Source organism: Mustela nivalis, assembly GCF_964662115.1.
Source record: "Mustela nivalis genome assembly, chromosome: 16".
NCBI lineage: Eukaryota > Metazoa > Chordata > Mammalia > Carnivora > Mustelidae > Mustela > Mustela nivalis.
In genome coordinates, this window is record NC_139035.1 from 20713156 (window position 1) to 20730030 (window position 16875).

General features: G+C 39.7%; 1 long non-coding RNA gene across 1 annotated transcript; it reads left to right on the forward strand.

Moving 5' to 3' along the window:
- LOC309849914 lies at positions 1-15913 on the forward strand. Its single transcript, XR_014303985.1, has 3 exons — positions 1-343; positions 1513-1569; positions 15799-15913. It is a non-coding gene; the product is annotated as an uncharacterized lncRNA (long non-coding RNA).
- The last annotated feature ends 962 nt before the right edge of the window (positions 15914-16875 follow it).

Consider the following 16875-nt stretch of genomic DNA (forward strand, 5'->3'; position numbering starts at 1 on the left):
TCAGTTGTTCCTCTGCCCTCAGGTATCTTTGAAGTGTTGGAAGAATGAATGTCAGAATCACATTCTTTCATGGCTCTTTCTGTCAAATGGATGTTTCCAAATAATGAAGGTAAGTAATGGAGGGCAAGGCTGTGATGGAGCAGAAAAATTAGAAAGGGAGTGGTAATTGGGGCATATCCCATAGCAGAGGGAATAAAGTTACTTCAATGACTTAGAACAAGGACATTGGATCTCCTTACCTAATATCCCTTCCCCTTCTCAAAGAGGTCTCAAATATGCTGAAGGGGCTGTAGGATTGTCAACTCTACTTCTTCATCTTGATTTCTCGTGGTCCAGATTCAAGGTATGTTCTATTCCATAAGTTGTAGGAACCTGAAAATCCATACTGTTGTGAGGAGAGGGTAATCTATTCCACTTTGTGCTCTGTGGGGATAAGGACCGTGGTTCATTTTTTAAAAAAATCTGATCATAGCACCTAACCTAGTATTTTTGTGAATGATTTTTGTCTTCTAAAGATATCTATTGAACTTCTGGAAATTGTTTTTTTTTGTGTCAGTTAAATAGGAAATTCTGCTTTTTCTTTTTCTCTGCAAAGTACTAACATTTTCTTTGCTATTAAGGGGATTCTGTCAATTTATAAGCCTCTTTCTTCAATAACTTATTATAGTGTTGTAAATGATTTAAAGCCTGCCAAATCATGAAAATTTTATTGCTTTTACTCGATCTAGAATGAATTTATGGATATTCAATTTGCATAGTAACCATAAATGAAAGAGAAAAATCCTTTAGTTATATGCATTTTTTAAAGGTAACAGATTGCCTACTGAGAAATTAGCTTCATTAATTGGCCACAGTGTCACTATGTGGAAATTTCTGGTTAATTTTTTAGTGTTGCATAAATTCTTACTCGTTCCATTAAGTTTATGAAATGTGATGGACTCTCTCACCCAAAGGGATAGTAATATAGACATAGCTTATAATTAGCCTGAACTTCTATGAGGGTCTGCATCAAGGAAACAAGTTAAATATAGATTTAAAAAATTTTCAAAGACACTGAAGAATCATGATCATTTCTTTACTGTGTTATTTTTTTTTAAGGATTTTATTTATTTATTAGAGATAGAGATAGAGAGAGAGAGAGAGAGCGCATAAGCGGAGGGCAGGGGCAGGGGAAGAGAGAGAGAAGCAGACTCCCAACTGAGCAGGGAGCCCAGGACCCTGAGATCATGACCTGAGCCAAAGGTAGATGCTTAACTGAGACATTCTACCATGTTATTCTTGAAGTGGTATAAAGAATTAAGCCCAAGTTACTGAAAGCTTGAACACTTTAATGAATTGACAAGTTGTTTAGAATATATGTACAGTAACAGTATACTGCTTTTCCTGTGTTTCTTCTATGTGGAAAAGTGGTACTATGTAGCTGTTTCTCTGATTTTGCATAAAATTATTTTCTGCCATAACAAAATGAATCCTCTTTTGTTTATTTGTTTGTTATTTCTCTGCATGTCCTAGAAAATTAAGAGAAGCCCGTGAACTGAGTCATCACGGCGGGGATCAAGATTCTTCATGGTATGTGTCTGTGCAGGGATACAATATCTGGACCTAGCAAATCTCATCTTTCACGTTCCTCTTCAGCCACACTGAATCCTTCCCATCTTTAATACACCATGCCCTTTGGACCTGCCCTTTGCACTGATTGAAGCACCCTTCGCTTGGTTAATTTCTGCTCATTTTCTAGGCCTCAGTGTAGAACTCGCTTGCTTCAGGCAACATTCCCTCACTGGCCAAAGCTAGATGGGCTGTCCCCTCCTATGAACTTGCCTAGCGCTCCAGTATATCTGTTCTCTCCGTAGCGTTAATCACATGGTAATGAAAATCTCACTTGTCTGTGCCCCTTCTGTGTGCTCCATTCTGGGAGGACAGATGCCATCTTTTTCATCTTCACAACCGCAGTGCCCACCCTGGGCCAGGCACGTAGAGATCTGTAACACATCTCTGCAAAGGCAGTGGGGACTAGAGAGTGCATCATTACTATTGCCATAAGCCTTGAAGACATATGGATGTAAAAAAGGGACTTTTGGCTGAATTTCTGTAGTGCGATGATCAGTTTGTTTTAGCTTTCACATTCTAACCTAAAGTAATACGCGATGTTCACGGAGTAATCAAGAGAGTATCACGCAGGTACTTCTCTGTCACTTTTCAGAAAAATGTAGCAGGGGGGCCACTGCAAGCATTTCATGTGACCCTATTTGTGTATGTGGGGTGGCCCACGTGTCAGTGTTTGTTACCAAACAGCAAATCAAGCACACAGATCCTTAACAGATTGAACCATCCCATTTTCTGGAAGATAATGTATCTAGCATTTTGATATAAGTCAAGAGAGGTGTCATTCTAATGTTGCACATGTGTAAAACCTTTCCTTCTCTGCAGAGCCTGTTTCTGTGTGTCTTAAGCTCCTGTATTACATCATGAGCTCTCTGCATGTCTTCTTTAGGCTTCAACAACCATAGCATCCAGCATGGTATCTAGCACATTGCCGGGGTCTGAGAACAATGAATGAATTACGGAAGAATGAGTTTGAGTGCTTATAGGGGCATAGGGTCACTTCACATGTTATTTAATTCATTCCTCATAGCAGCTTCAAGAGGTATTACCCTTCTTGTCTTATGGAGAAGGAAATGGGAATTTTGAGATGCTGGAAACTTACCCAAAGTCATGTTACGTGAATGTTGGGGGCAGGAGTTCAGTCCAGGGGAGCTGAAGCCCACCCCTGTTCCACCACCACACTCTGCCTTTCCTTCTATGTTTCCTGACTCAAATTATTAATAATTTTCATAGGAGGCAGATGAGTCATCAGGCACAGCCAATTCATTGGAGGAGGGTTGGACAGGGAGGATGTTGATAGGTTATATAACTGAACTATTGTCTTTGGGACTACTGGCATTAGCTATTAAAGATCAGAAGCACAATATAACCAGTAAATAGAGCTGTGAACACACTAACCTAACAGGCAGACATAAGGAAGGGAGTAACTGTTCTTGATAAAAAGCATCCAATCTAACTTCACCTACAGGTCTTTAAGAGAAACTAGAACTTCATGGGAGTATCCTTCAAAGGATGTCCCATGGGGACTTCATGGGAGTATCCTTCAAAGGAAAGAGGAGTCCTCTTCTTCTTTCTTTTTTCTACCTGGCTGGGAGGTAGATGTGATGGATTAAAATCAAGTAGCCATTGTGGATCAGGTGGTGATAGGCCCAGGACTGACCAAAGCAGTGCCATAGGAAGAGTCTAACTTCTGTTGACCTTGGAGCTGCCATTTCTGCTCTGGACTGCCAAATTCTGGATTTCTTCTCTATGAAAGGGTAATAAATTGTCATCTTGTTTAAGCCCAAAATGGAAGTGGAAATAGCCAATTTAGTGATTTCCATCATTAAAAAAAGTGTCACTTCTGTGTGTTATTCTGTTTCTGTTCAATTTATTTCATTTTAACAATCCTGCTGCTGTTTCTACTTCCTGGACCTTACACTGCACATTAAAACTAGCAGGCAGCAAATATCATTTCTGTGTTATAGTCTGTTTGGGTATTGATCCTTTCTAACAAGTTCACAGTGAGACCTTTGTTAGTGACTCTAATTAAAGGTCAGGAATCCACATGTAAACCCTACAAATAATCTCAAGTTTTGAATTATCCTACTTAGGAAGTTAAGCCCTCCTTCAGCTTTCCCTGATCTGACCATTATCTAGTGCCACATCATTTTCCCCCCAAATAGCATATTATACTACTCCATACTTAGCAAATGTGTACTGAGTTTGCACACATTCGTGCGTAAAACATTGTGTTGTGTATGGTGAATTCACAGATGGATTGTAAGGGTTTTGATTCTTTTAGAAACTAATCAGTTTATTGAATAAAGTAAACTCTGTGAGGTATACATAGGGAACGGCTTTATTTTTCTCTAACCTTCAAACATGCACTTACCTACTCATCCCTGCCCTGGAGATAACCCTTCATATAGATCTCATGGCTTTCCAGCCACTTTAATACCTGAAAAGTAAGGCTTACCTTCAGGTATTAAAAGACAAGTACAGTTCAGTCTAAATCCAAACCTAATGCCTAATTTTCTAATCTAATTACATCTAATCTCACATGTAGTTCAAAGTTTCCCTGACCACCTCCAGCCCCCAGTCCAGGCCCGAGCGAAAGCTCAGGCAGTACATTATGCAGGGTGTGGTGTGTGGTCTTGCACATGCTTCCATTGCTTTCCACCCATTGTAGTAAATGCAGCACCATTCTAATCTTCGCCCTTTATCCCTTCGACATTCTCTCTTGCTCACTTTTCTCCAGTCCTGTTGGCTCCTTTCCTCTCCAGAAACTACTAACCATGTTCTTGCTAAGGACCTTTGGGTATTCTGTTCTCTCTGCATGGCTTTTCCCCTCACTTTTAGGCCTTGGCCCCAGTGTCCTTTTATCAGTGAGGTTTTCCCTGATCATTCCATCTCAAGCAACACAGCCACACCCACCACCTACTCTGCTTTATTTTTCTCATCTCATCATCCGATAAGTTGTCTGCTAAGAAGCAAGGCGCCTGTCTACCCTTCTGCAGATTCCTTCCATCTTTTATGGGGGAAGTTGGGAGGTAACATACCTTTCTCTGTGAGGAGAGATGGGTGAGGAGAGAAGGAAAAAGAACTCAAACACTCTCCACTCCTTTGAATTCCTGCTCTCCTTGACCTTCTTCCATGATCTTTCATAATTTGGCCATGTCCTATAAAAGCTGGAAGTGAGGGCTTCACAGAGACTGGACTGATTTGTCCTGTTTTGTTTTTTAAGATTTATTTATTTGAAAGAGAGAGAGCGAGAGAGAGAGAAAGAGAGTATTGGGGGAGAGGTCAAGGGAGAGGGAGAGAGAATCCCAAGCAGACTCCCCACTGAGCTCAGAGCCCATGCAAAACTCAGTCCTGCGACCCAAGCGAACATGACCGGAGCTGAAATCTAGTTGAACGCTCAACTGACTGAGCCATCCAGGTGCCCCTGATTTTTTTTTTTTTTTTCATTAAGTCTGGCCTGTATGTTTCAGGCACTCTCTTTAGAATGGGGTTGGGGGGTGGTGGTGGAATTGTCTCTTACTATTCTCAGCTTTGGGACTTCAGCTACAATATAGAGGCAACACGCTGAGTAGATAAGAACCTTCTCACAAACTGGTGTGCTCTGTTCCAAAAAGAACATTTGAATTTGAGGTAATCATATGATATGAGTGGATATGAGCGGATGGCTCCATGAATTCAAGATGTCCAAATTTTAGGAAACAGGAACCTAGGCATTTATGTAGCTCAAAAGCAATATAAAATTGGTTATGTCTTATTAGGATAGAAAGCTACTGGTTCTTGCTGCGTAGCATTCACTCTTTTCTGCTTGGACCAGCATCCTTTGGCTGCAGTGAATGTTCACGAATGGGTGTGTGACCAAATTTGTGCAAATAGAACAAGTACTTGGGTATTGGCTGGATAGGAATGGAAGATATATGCCTAGTGCTGTTCCAGCTCTCACAGGGAGAGAACTTGCCTCAGAGGGAAGGCAATAAACAGGAAAGTGGATGTGAGAGATAGAAAGAGACCAAAGCGCAGTGATGTTGCACTGGATCCAGCCATGCCTGAAGTCAATGCCTACACTTTTTGTATGGGTCAGTTAATCCACACACCCTCCTCCCCATAAGCCAAGTGATTTGGCTTTTCATCACTTACAGCCCATTAGGGCTGGTTGTTATGCCATTTATCGACTTAAATCTTTGCCTGTGCATTGTCATCAGAACTGGTATGGCCCTCGCATATTTTCTCAAGATGTACTTTTTTCCAGAGAATGATGATAATTAAAAGGACCTATTATTGTCCTGCTCTGGGATTCTTCTGGCCATGGGGCACATGAGAAGAACTACTATTAGTAATGATTTTGAGAAATACACTAATGTTTTATTTGAATGTGTAGTTTGTGATTCAGAATTTTACTGTTTTATGTATGGCTGAAGAAATTTTCTTATTCATTTCCCATAATAATTCAACAAGGAAGGCTTATATTCATTTTTTTCATCATTTTTATTAATCTTTAGAGAAACTATCTAAATATCTTTAGGTTACTAATCTTTCATGTTCCAGTATAAAGTATATAATTAACCCTGAATTACCAAAACTTTTAAAGTAAACTAAAATTCCTTAACATGCAAAGAATTATATTCTTCCTAGTGCCTGAGACATTCTTCTAATAAAGAGATTTAAAAGGAAATATAATCCAAAGTGGTTTATATCTTTGAGAACTCTTTGCAGTGTAATTGGGAGAATTAATTTTTTGGACAAAATCAGAAATTATTCATATTACTGTGATTTTACACACAATAAAGTTCTTTTTTTTTTTTGAATTTTACTTATTTATTTGAGAGAGAGAGCATGAACAGGGGAAGGGGCAGAGGGAGAAGCAGGCTCCCCACTGGGCAGGAAGCCTGATGTGGGTGGGGCTCAATCCTAGGACCCTGGGATCATCCTGAGTTGAAGACAGATGCTCAACCAATTGAGCCACCTGGGATCCCCAAGTCTGCCAATATTAAATAATAACCAAGCAATGATTAGTTTTCAGGGTCCTTATTTTAAGGATGAATAAGTCAGATAAAATATGAATATATATATTGGCCTTAAACACAAATCAAACTAGAATCCTGAGAGTCAACTTAGTAGACAATCTGGGAAACCATAGCTCTACTCATTTCAAAGAAATAAAATAGGGAATAGATAATATGTTCCTTATCTCCCCACCTGAAATTATTTCCTAATGCAACTCAAAACTCAAAATGCGAGTTAAAATTCTAATGTGTAAAAGCAGAGATGGAACTTTTTTTTTTTTTAAAGATTTTATTTATTTATTTGAGAGACAGAGATCAGGCAGAGAGAGAGGAGGAAGCAGGCTCAGAGAGCCTGATGCGGGGCTTGATCCCAGGACCCTGGGATCATGACCTGAGCCGAAGGCAGAGGCTTTAACCCACTGAGCCACCCAGGCGCCCCGAGATGGAACTTTTGACCCATCTAAAGAACATTACCACTAGGAATGTGACATTAGGTAGCCAGAGATAAAATTTGGGTTGTTCAAAGAAACTTCTCGAGAATAGTTAGATTTTGTAGTGATTTAATTTAATCCTGGTATTGCAAATAGATTTCGATTTAGATGTCAAGACCAGTTAGTTGACAGTGTTGTTTGCAGTGTTGGGTTGTGAAGAATCAAGACCAAGTCTCAATGTAGTGGAATAAGTGTAACAATTGATGAATGATATCTGCCTTGTACAGGGAGAGAGACAGTGAAGCTCCCCATCCTTGTGGCTACCGTCCCCCTTTTAAGTTATATTTGGAGGTATGTGAAGTCACATAGGGAGCTGGTGACCTGGATTGGGTCAGAAACAACTATTTGGAAGTATAGTTTCTTGAAAAATGATTCATGGGGCACCTGGGTGGCTCAGTCAGTTAAGCGTCTACCTTCAGCTCAGGTCATGATCCTGGGGTCCTGGGATTGAGCCCCATGTCAGGCTCCCTACTCAGGGAGCCTGCTTCTCTCTCTCCTTCCTTCTCGCGCTCTCTCTCAATATCTCTGTCTCTCTCTCTCAAATAAGTAAATAAAATATTTTAAAAATGATCAGAAGACCTTGTCTAATCACCCAGTGTATATAACTATATCGGTCTAAAAGGGAACCATGTTACACTGATTTGGGTTAGAAATGTGAGCTTTTCAGAAATATGGTACAACCCCCAACCCCATAGACAGAGGTCCTTGACAAAGAAATCTACAAATCTCTTTTAGCACACAAAATGTAAGTCTTCAAATTTAGTAAAGTATGATAATTTCTGTGGGGAGACTACATAGTTGATCTTTTCTGAGTACATCAAATTCATGTTCATTATCTATTTTGCCACTTGGCGCTATAAATCTTTTTTTTTTTTTAAGATTTTATTTATTTATCTGCCAGAGAGAGAGGGAGAGCACAAACGGGGAGAACAGCAGGCAGAGGCAGAAGCAGGCTCCTTGCTCTGCACATGACCCTGGGATCATGACCTGAGCCAAAGGCAGACGCTTAACCAACTGAGCCACCCACGTGTCCCTGGCACTGTAAATCTTTAGTGGAATTCTAAATATAAAGAGGAAGGTAGTTTCTTTCCTTTAGCAAATGGGGTGTCTGTTGTTTACAGGGATCCCGAAGTCCCTCCAATGGGTGACACTGTCAAACTGAAGGCTACTTCACGGAGAATGGAGAAGGAAAGTGCTGTGTCCTTGTTGGTCATGCTGTATCCAAACAATTCCCAGTGCACATCTCTCGGTGGGACTCATTCTGTTGGTTGGATATGTTGCCACGCAATCTGGGTGACGCACCTGGTGAGTCAGGACAGTGACAACTTCTTACCCAGCTTCCTGGCCAGACTCAAGCCAATTTTGTTTCTTAGCCAAATGAAATAAAAAACAACTTGAGGAAAATACAAAGTTATGTCTTTCCAAGACAGTTGGTTTCCAGTAGTGTCTGGTTTGTGGCTAAAATTCTAGACTTGAAATTAGGAGAACTCAGAATCTTGGACAATTCAGCTTCCTTGAGCGCCTTAGTTTTGTCTTATTTTTAATTGGGAAGAGGGACTGGTTAGATAGAGACAGTAAAGGAAGGGATTTCATATTTAATGACTTCTAGACTTTGATTTAGAGTTCCCTGCTCTCCCCAGACCAAACCCATGGCTCCCAAGAAAGGCAACGAGATGCTGATCCTGCAGATTGGAGGAAATACAGGGTCTCCTGACCCCTCCCACCTGCTGCAGGATGTCTCCAAGGTCTGTCACACAAGCCTATTTGACCTGTGGTCTCCCTTTTAACCATTCTGAGAGACCACAACAAAACAACAAAACAACAGCATTATGTTGTTTTTTATGGCTACCTCACAGTTTCAGATATTTCTGTGGCCTTGTGGCTCTCCAGATGGGCACATTTGTGAAGATAGTACCTCACTCCTCACTTGCATTGTAATCTGTCTTCCAACAGTGCCTCCTTGAGCAGTTTCCCACATGTGTCTGGGTACTGTGGCCTCACATTATTATTTACCAGCACTCTTGTAGATGTCTTTTCCCTGGGAATGGGCAGAAGTTCCTGAGGATTGGGCTGAGAATAATCCAATTCATTCAAAATCACCTTTTCCTCTAGAAGGCCTGCATAGAATCTCCCACACTGGGTTAAGTTCTTTAAACCAGTGGTCTTCAAAATTCTGTATAACTCTGTGTCTTTGCACATTTGCAAGTTGGCATCTGAACATGTACAAATAATACATTTTATATTATCATTATGCTTTAAAATCTTTTTCTCAAAATCTCAGACTTGTTGATTTCCCTTATTCAGATAAGACATTGTTCATAAAGTGAGAGAGCAAGTTATTTTTTTCTCCACATTCTCACCAACACTTGTTGTTTTTTGTATTTTTTATTTTAAACATTCTGACAGGTGTGAGGTGATATGTCATTGTGGTTTTGATTTACATTTCCCTGACAATGAGTGATGTTGAGCATCTTTTCATGCGTCGGCCATCTGTATGTTTTCTTCAGAGAAATGTCTGTTCACGTCTACTTCCCATTTTTTAATTGGATTATTGATTTTTTTGGTGTTGAGTTGCATAAGTTCTTTATGTATTTTGGATATTAACTCTTTACTGGATATGTCATATGCAAATATCCTCTCCCATTCAGTATGTTGTTTTGTTTTGTTGATTACTTGTTTGTCTTCTGTGCAGAAGTTTTTTATTTTGATGTAGTCCCAATTGTTTATCTTTGCTTCTGTTTTCCTTGCCTTAGGAGATTTATCTAGAAAAATGTTGCTACAGTCAATGTCAGAGAAATTACTGCCTGTATTCTTTTCTAGGGTTTTTATGGTTCCAGGTCTCATGTGTAGGTCCTTACTGCATTTTGAGTTTATTTTTGTGTATGGTGTAAGAAGGTGGTCCAGTTTCATTCTTTCGCAGGTAGCTGTTCAGTTTTCCCAACACCATTTGTTGAAAAGACTGTTTTTCCCATTGCATATTCTTGAGTGCCTGGCAACTTATTGGTCTCAGTAGACATTCATTGATTGAATGAAAGAAATAAAGTGTCTGTTTTTGGTTACTGAGTTGCTTTTGACAAGTTTAAAAATGCAAACTTTGAATAGGTTCAGCATCCCTCTGAACATAATGGTTGGCTTTGTGGACTCTTCATCGTGCTTGCTTTTTTTCTTTTTTAAGACTTTATTTATTTATTTGACAGACAGAGATCACAAGTAGGCAGAGAGGCAGGCAGAGAGAGAGAGGAGGAAGCAGGCTCCCTACTGAGCAGAGAGCCCGATGTGGGGCTTGATCCCAGGACCCTGGGATCATGACCCGAGCCAAAGGCAGAGGCTGTAACCCACTGAGCCACCCTGGTGCCCCAATCTTGCCCGCTATTGGCAAACAATGCACAGACTAGGATTCCTGCCCTCACTGAAGTTAAATTAGAATCTGGGTGTTGAGGGGCACCTGGGTGGCTCAGTGCACTAAGCATCTGCCTCTTGATTTCAGTTCAGGTCATGATCTTAGGGTTGAGAGATTGAGCCCTGAGTCCGGCTCCACGCTTAGTGGAGTAGTCAGGTTGGGATTCCTTCTCTCCCTCTTTCTCTGCCCCTACTCCTGCTTGCTCTCACTCTCTCTGTCTCTCTTAAATAATCTTTTTTTTTTTTTTTTTTTTTTTTTTAAGAATCTCAGTGCTGAAATGTAATATGGTTAAGTGGCAGATGTCACTCATGTTTCTCTAGTTATACTTCTATTACACATCTCCTTACAGGTTTTTCAGAATGCCTCTGCAATTGTAGGTATATGTGATTATGGAACCCGGGCCTGCAAAAAACCAAGCAGCTGTCGGTGTGGACTCTGCCAATGTACTTTGAGAACATGTATGTGTGTATATAATTGCTTGCTCCTTCCCTTCTGTGGAGCCCTTTGGGGTCAGAGCTCAGGGACAATGGGATCTTCAGTGTTTGCTGATAGATCAAGGCCAAGGAATTCAGTTTATAGTGTATAGTGTGTGAAACCTCAGGATGGTAGGAGCACAGCTGCCCGAGAGAAGAAAATATTATGTAATTTGAAATAGTTTTGACATGTTGGATTTATATTTATGTCATTTTTCATTGGCTTTTTAAAAAGCCAGATCACTCGAACCATTGCAATATATCGAAAATGTGTATAGTTAAAAAAAATAATTTCTTTCCTGAAGGAAAGCTATATCCACAATAGTAGTCTTTCAGTTTTTGGTTTTGTGTCAAGTTGGACACTATCAACAAGTTCTATGCAAGTGAAAATGCAGACAGAACTTTACTCCCAGCTGTTTACCCGTAAAGGTAAGTATCTTTAGGACAGTGCAACTAGGTGTTAGCTCTTAGCTTGCTCTTTAAAGCTTTGTGCTGCTCTGTGAGATCCTGGAGCACAGTGGGGAGCATCAGAAACTCAAACCAGGAGCCATGCAGGTACATATCCTGAGCCCAAGGGAGGAGGATCTCTGCAGGACATCATTGTGCTTATAATTAATTCAGTGGTTAATGATTCACTTTTACATTTCAAATTTGCATTTATGCTAGTCAAGCAAAGAATCCTCGTGAAACACTAACTTTAGGGCTCCTCACCTCTTTGCCTGGGTTGTTGTCATTGGGTCCTGACTGGTATGTCCACTTCTGTTTTCAGGGAACTTGAACAGTGATTAGAATCACGAGATAAAATACAGAAGATTCTGTTAAATGTGAATTCCAGAGAAGCAAAATGATTTTTTCTTTTTTTTTTTTTTTGGTAACCGTTGTGTCCCAAAAGATGTAGTATATTTTGTCCCCAGATACTGTATGGGATCACTATAAGGTATGATGGCATTACTTTTAACAATTTTTTAAAAAGATTTTATTTATTTGACAGACAGAGAGCACAAGTAGGCAGAGAAATAGGCAGAGACAGAGGAGAAAGCAGGCTTCCCACTGATCAGAGAGCCCGATGTGGGGCTTGATCCCAGAACCCTGGAATCATGACCTGAGCCGAAGGCAAAGGCTTTAACCCACTGAGCCACCCAGGTGCCCCTTAACAATTTTTTTTAATCTATCAGTGCTGACCAGTTCCAAATCTCAGTATCTAGTCTTATCATGTGCTCTTAACTAAGTATCTCGACTGTGATGACTTGCAGATAGTATGTTGAAATCTAAGCTCATTATCTTCCCTACCCATAATCTCAATTTCATCTGTCCATCCAGTTGCTGAATTGTCCTGGACCATTCATCTGCCCCTGGAACCCTTTAGGTAGGTCTGCAAGAGCTTTCACAAGCCTCTTTGTTTCTCTCTCTCTAGGTGACCAGTGATACCTTTAAAAGATTCCAGCACATTCCCTCTACTGTTTTCCCTCTTTTTACATCTTTCCTGCTTAATGAAGTGACTTTCAAACTTTGGACAATGACAAACACACACACATATATGCATGAATATATGTATACACAGAATCAAAAGTTCCCTGCCACTATCCTTACCCTTAAAACCTGAGGGGCATTATGATGTTTTCTATTCTGTTTCATTTTTAAAAAGTTGCAATTTGGTCATCTCCTGAATGGATGAGTCATGACCTGTGGTTTAAAAAACGACTACTGATTCCATTTTGCAAATAACAATCTGACAGTTGTTATAAAACATTGAACAGATTGTGTCACTCCCTTGCTTAAAATCTTTCAATAATTAGCCTTAAGAGAAAGTAGAAGATGCTCACTGTGTCATTAAAAGCCTCCAGCTTGCTCTTTTCTCTCATCAGCTGGTCCTCTTGTCAGAAGAGAGCGCCTCCCTTTTCCCTAGTGCTAACTCCCCACAGTAAACCAATTCTTCAGGCTCAAATGCCATTTGTTCAGGAGGTCTTCACTGACTTTTTACCTAGGTGCATCCCTTTACTAGATGGTCTTCCACACTTAACACTTTCATAGCAGAACCAACATTTAAAAATATTGGTTAGTCTCTTAGCTGTTCAAAATCCTTTAAAGACTCTTCATTTCATTCAGACTAATATTCAAAGTCCTTGGAGTGGCTTATGCTATCCAGTATGATCTCTCTTCCCACATCCCTGGACTTCTATGACCTTCTGCTTACCCATTCTCCTTATTTATCCTGCTCCAGACGTACTGGCTTCATTATTATTCCTCCAGGTTGGCCAGGTACCCTCCTGCCCCAGCACCTTTGCATTTGCTGTTCCCTCTACTTGGAACACCTCCCATGCTGCAACATTTAGTTGACATGCTCTCATTTCTCAAATGAAACATTGCCAATGAGGCCTTCTGCGGTCCCCTAATCTGTCATTCTCTATTTTTTCTCTGTTTTATATTAATTTATTTTACTTATTTATGTTGCTTATTATACGTCTCTCTCCACTAGCATGTAAATTTTAAGATGATAGGGATTTTTGTTCACTGCTAAAATCCCAGCCCTTAGTCTAGTGTTTAGTTTGTAGTAGGTGCTTAACAAATTTATTTGTGGAATAAATGAACGAGTCAATAGATACCTCTTATATATCCACTTTCAAATTGTTTTTCTCTTTAAATCTCTTATTTAAAATCTTTTTTTTTTGTTTTGTTTTGTTTTTAAGATTTTAATTATTTATTTGACAGAGAGATAAAATGCGGGCAGGGGGAGCAGCAGAGGCAGAGGGAGAAGCAGGCTCCCAGCTGAGCAAGAAGCCACATGTGGGACTCGATCCCAGATCATGATTGGAGCCAACCGAAGACACGAGCCACCCAGGTGTCCTGTCAAATTGTTGTTTTCTTAGAGGAGAAGATACCAGTTCTATTTACCAGGGTACCCACCTTATTGGCTGGCACATGGCAGAGTCTCAAAAAATGGTTTCCTGAATTAAATTCATTATTTATTTATTTATTTAAATTAAGGATTTTTTTTTAAAAGATTTTATTTATTTATTTGACAGAGAGATCACAAGTAGGCAGAGAGGCAGGCAGAGAGAAAGAGACAGAGAGGGAAGCAAGCTCCCTGCTGAGCAGAGAGGCTAATTCAGGGCTTGATCACAAGATCCTGGGATCATGACCTGAGCTGAAGGCAGAGACTTAACCCACTGAACCACCCAGGTGTCCCTAAATTCATTGTTTAAACTGGGTTTGATAACAGTGGAGAGAAAATAGGGTGTGCCACTTTAAGAATAGTTACATTTGTATTCATAATGTTCCTAACGGGGTCATTACTGCTTTGTACACAATCCTTAAAAGAGGAACTCTGAGTACAGTATATTTTCTTCTTTGCTGTCTGCAAACACTAAAACTCCATACTGTCTGCAAACACTAAAATACTGGACGAACATTTTATGTGGGAACATGGTGGTAAAAGAAGTTTGCTGGCTTCAGAGTAGTGGCACCTGCTATCACAACCAAATGGAGTGTAGGTCCACAGTTCTTTGCTCAAAACCTTTCAGACAGGCTGGTTTCAGGATTCATGTCCCACCCTCAACCCCTCCCTCCTCACCCCCCACAGGTTTCAGAAGGTAGAATGTGCTCATTCATTACATACACAACAGGCTTTGGGGCAGGGCCCCACACTCCACCATGTCAGCACTTCTGCAGAGAAAAGTACAGTTGACTCTAAAACAACATGGGTTTGAACTACATGGGTCCATGTATTTGTGGATTTTTTTTTGATAATCACAGTCCAGTACCATAAATGTATTTTCTCTACCTTATGATTTTCTTAATAACATTTTCTTTTCTTCAGTTTGATTAACTGTAAAAATACAGTATATAATGCATGTGACATACAAAATGTATTAATCAACTGTTTATGTTATTGGTAAGGCTAAATCAACAGTAGGCTATTAGTAGTTAAATTTGGGGGTGGGGGAGTCAAAAGTTTACATGGGGTTTTCACTGTGCAGGGATTGGCATTCCTAACCTTCATTGGTCAATGGTCAGCTATAGGACTAGTCACACTTGGTAGGATAAAGACAACAAATAGTCTATATCCATTCCATTCGAGTTATTCCACAGCAGTGATCTTTGATGCCAAAAGCATGGAAAAAACTTGGTTTTCAGAAATTTCAAGTTGTTCTTCTGGCTTAGGGGTATTATTTGTTGTTGCTGGTGGTAACACTGCACACTGCATGGCCAGAGGGCTGTTGGCCACAGGAAAGGTTCTGTTCCTTCTCAGTTGCAATGCCAGTGTTAGAACAAATGACACATGATTCTGATCAAAAGATAATTCAGTTTCATCCAATAAACCAATTATCTAATAGTGAATGATTTCGTCTATAATAATTCAAGCAAAAATACAGAGGAGGGAAAATAACCGTTTCTATTCAATGTTCCAGAACCATGACTAGAAGAATGTGGTCACATCATTAGTTATGCAGAACCAAGATTTTGATCTGACTGCCTCTAGAGTTTGAAATCTTTAAGTTCTCAAAGGTCAGTGTTTAGGCTCTATAGCAGGGGTCAGCAAACTTTTTCCATATAGAGACAGTTAGTAATATTTTTGACTTTGCAGATTACTTTTCTTCTCTGTATGTGTGCATATTTTCAGTGCCTCCTCTCACCACCTCATTCTTTGCCCAGAGAAGAGTGCCCGACATTGAAACCATCAACATGTTTGGATAAAATGTCAGAAGAAAATATTTGGCATTTGCCATTTGGATTTATTAAGTGTTTTGTAGGAGTTAGGCTTGATCACATAACCAGTCTTCTCACTCCAGTAGATAGACAATAACCAAATTTTTTCTGGCTCCTAGGAAAACAGCTTCTCAGTGAAAAGCCATTCCTTGGAAAAGAATCACCTCCAGCAGGAGATGGCCTGAATGAAGATTGTGCTGCCGTGGAAGGGCTGGCTGATGTCAGAAGCTGCCTTATAAGTTCTAGATTTTTTTTCCTAGGATACTGTTTGGGTATACCTTATTGGATCTATATCATCTAACTACAAAATCCTGATTTTTTGTTTATTTTAAGTTACCTGACAGCCTGGTATTATTTTATTATCATCATCATCATCATCATCATCATCATCAAAAGGTGATTTTTCACTCCTAAGCACTTTATATCCATTCTTCTGGGTAGACTCTCATTACAATCTCTGGGGATAAGTACTGTTAGGAAACGAAGACTTAGATCAAATGATTTGTCTACAGTCACCCAGGTAGTGTCAGGATTGAGTTTCTAGTTTATGTCTTGCAGAGTCAGCCCCTGTATTTCTGAGTATTATAGAGTATAATCTAATAAATGTATATAATTTTTTTCCTGAGAAGAGGAAAGTCGTATTGGTTATGTTTGTGTAGATGACCCCCCTACCATGAGAAATATTTTAAAAAAATTGTTTTTCCATATAGTATACTGGGTGCCATTCTTTTTGTCAGAAGGTTGGTGACATGGACATTTTCTTTTTTAGGGATATGGGCTCTTTTTAGCATAATCTTCTGGTAGATGGTCGTTGCATTTTTCAAATGTGGTTTTTAAAAAATTAGCTTGAATTTTGTCACAAAGATGTTATTCCTAAGGGAGTGTTAAAACCCTTGTGACATTTTTCCATTTAAGTAATTAAGACAGTTTTAGTAAGGTTTGAACATGCATGAGAAACAGTGAAGAAATAAAAAATTGCTAATTTAACACCTATGGTATGACTCACAGTCTTTTCTCAATTAACTTCTGGTGAAAGTCTTCACATTTCTTGTTCCTTATGTTTTCTGTATCTAGAGAAGCAATATCAGTACTGATCACTTTAAGCACATTGAAGTCTTTGGAGTCAGTATTTTATCATTAGTGCATGGGCTAAAGACTACTTTCCTCATTATAAGAATGAAGCTTGACTGTACCTA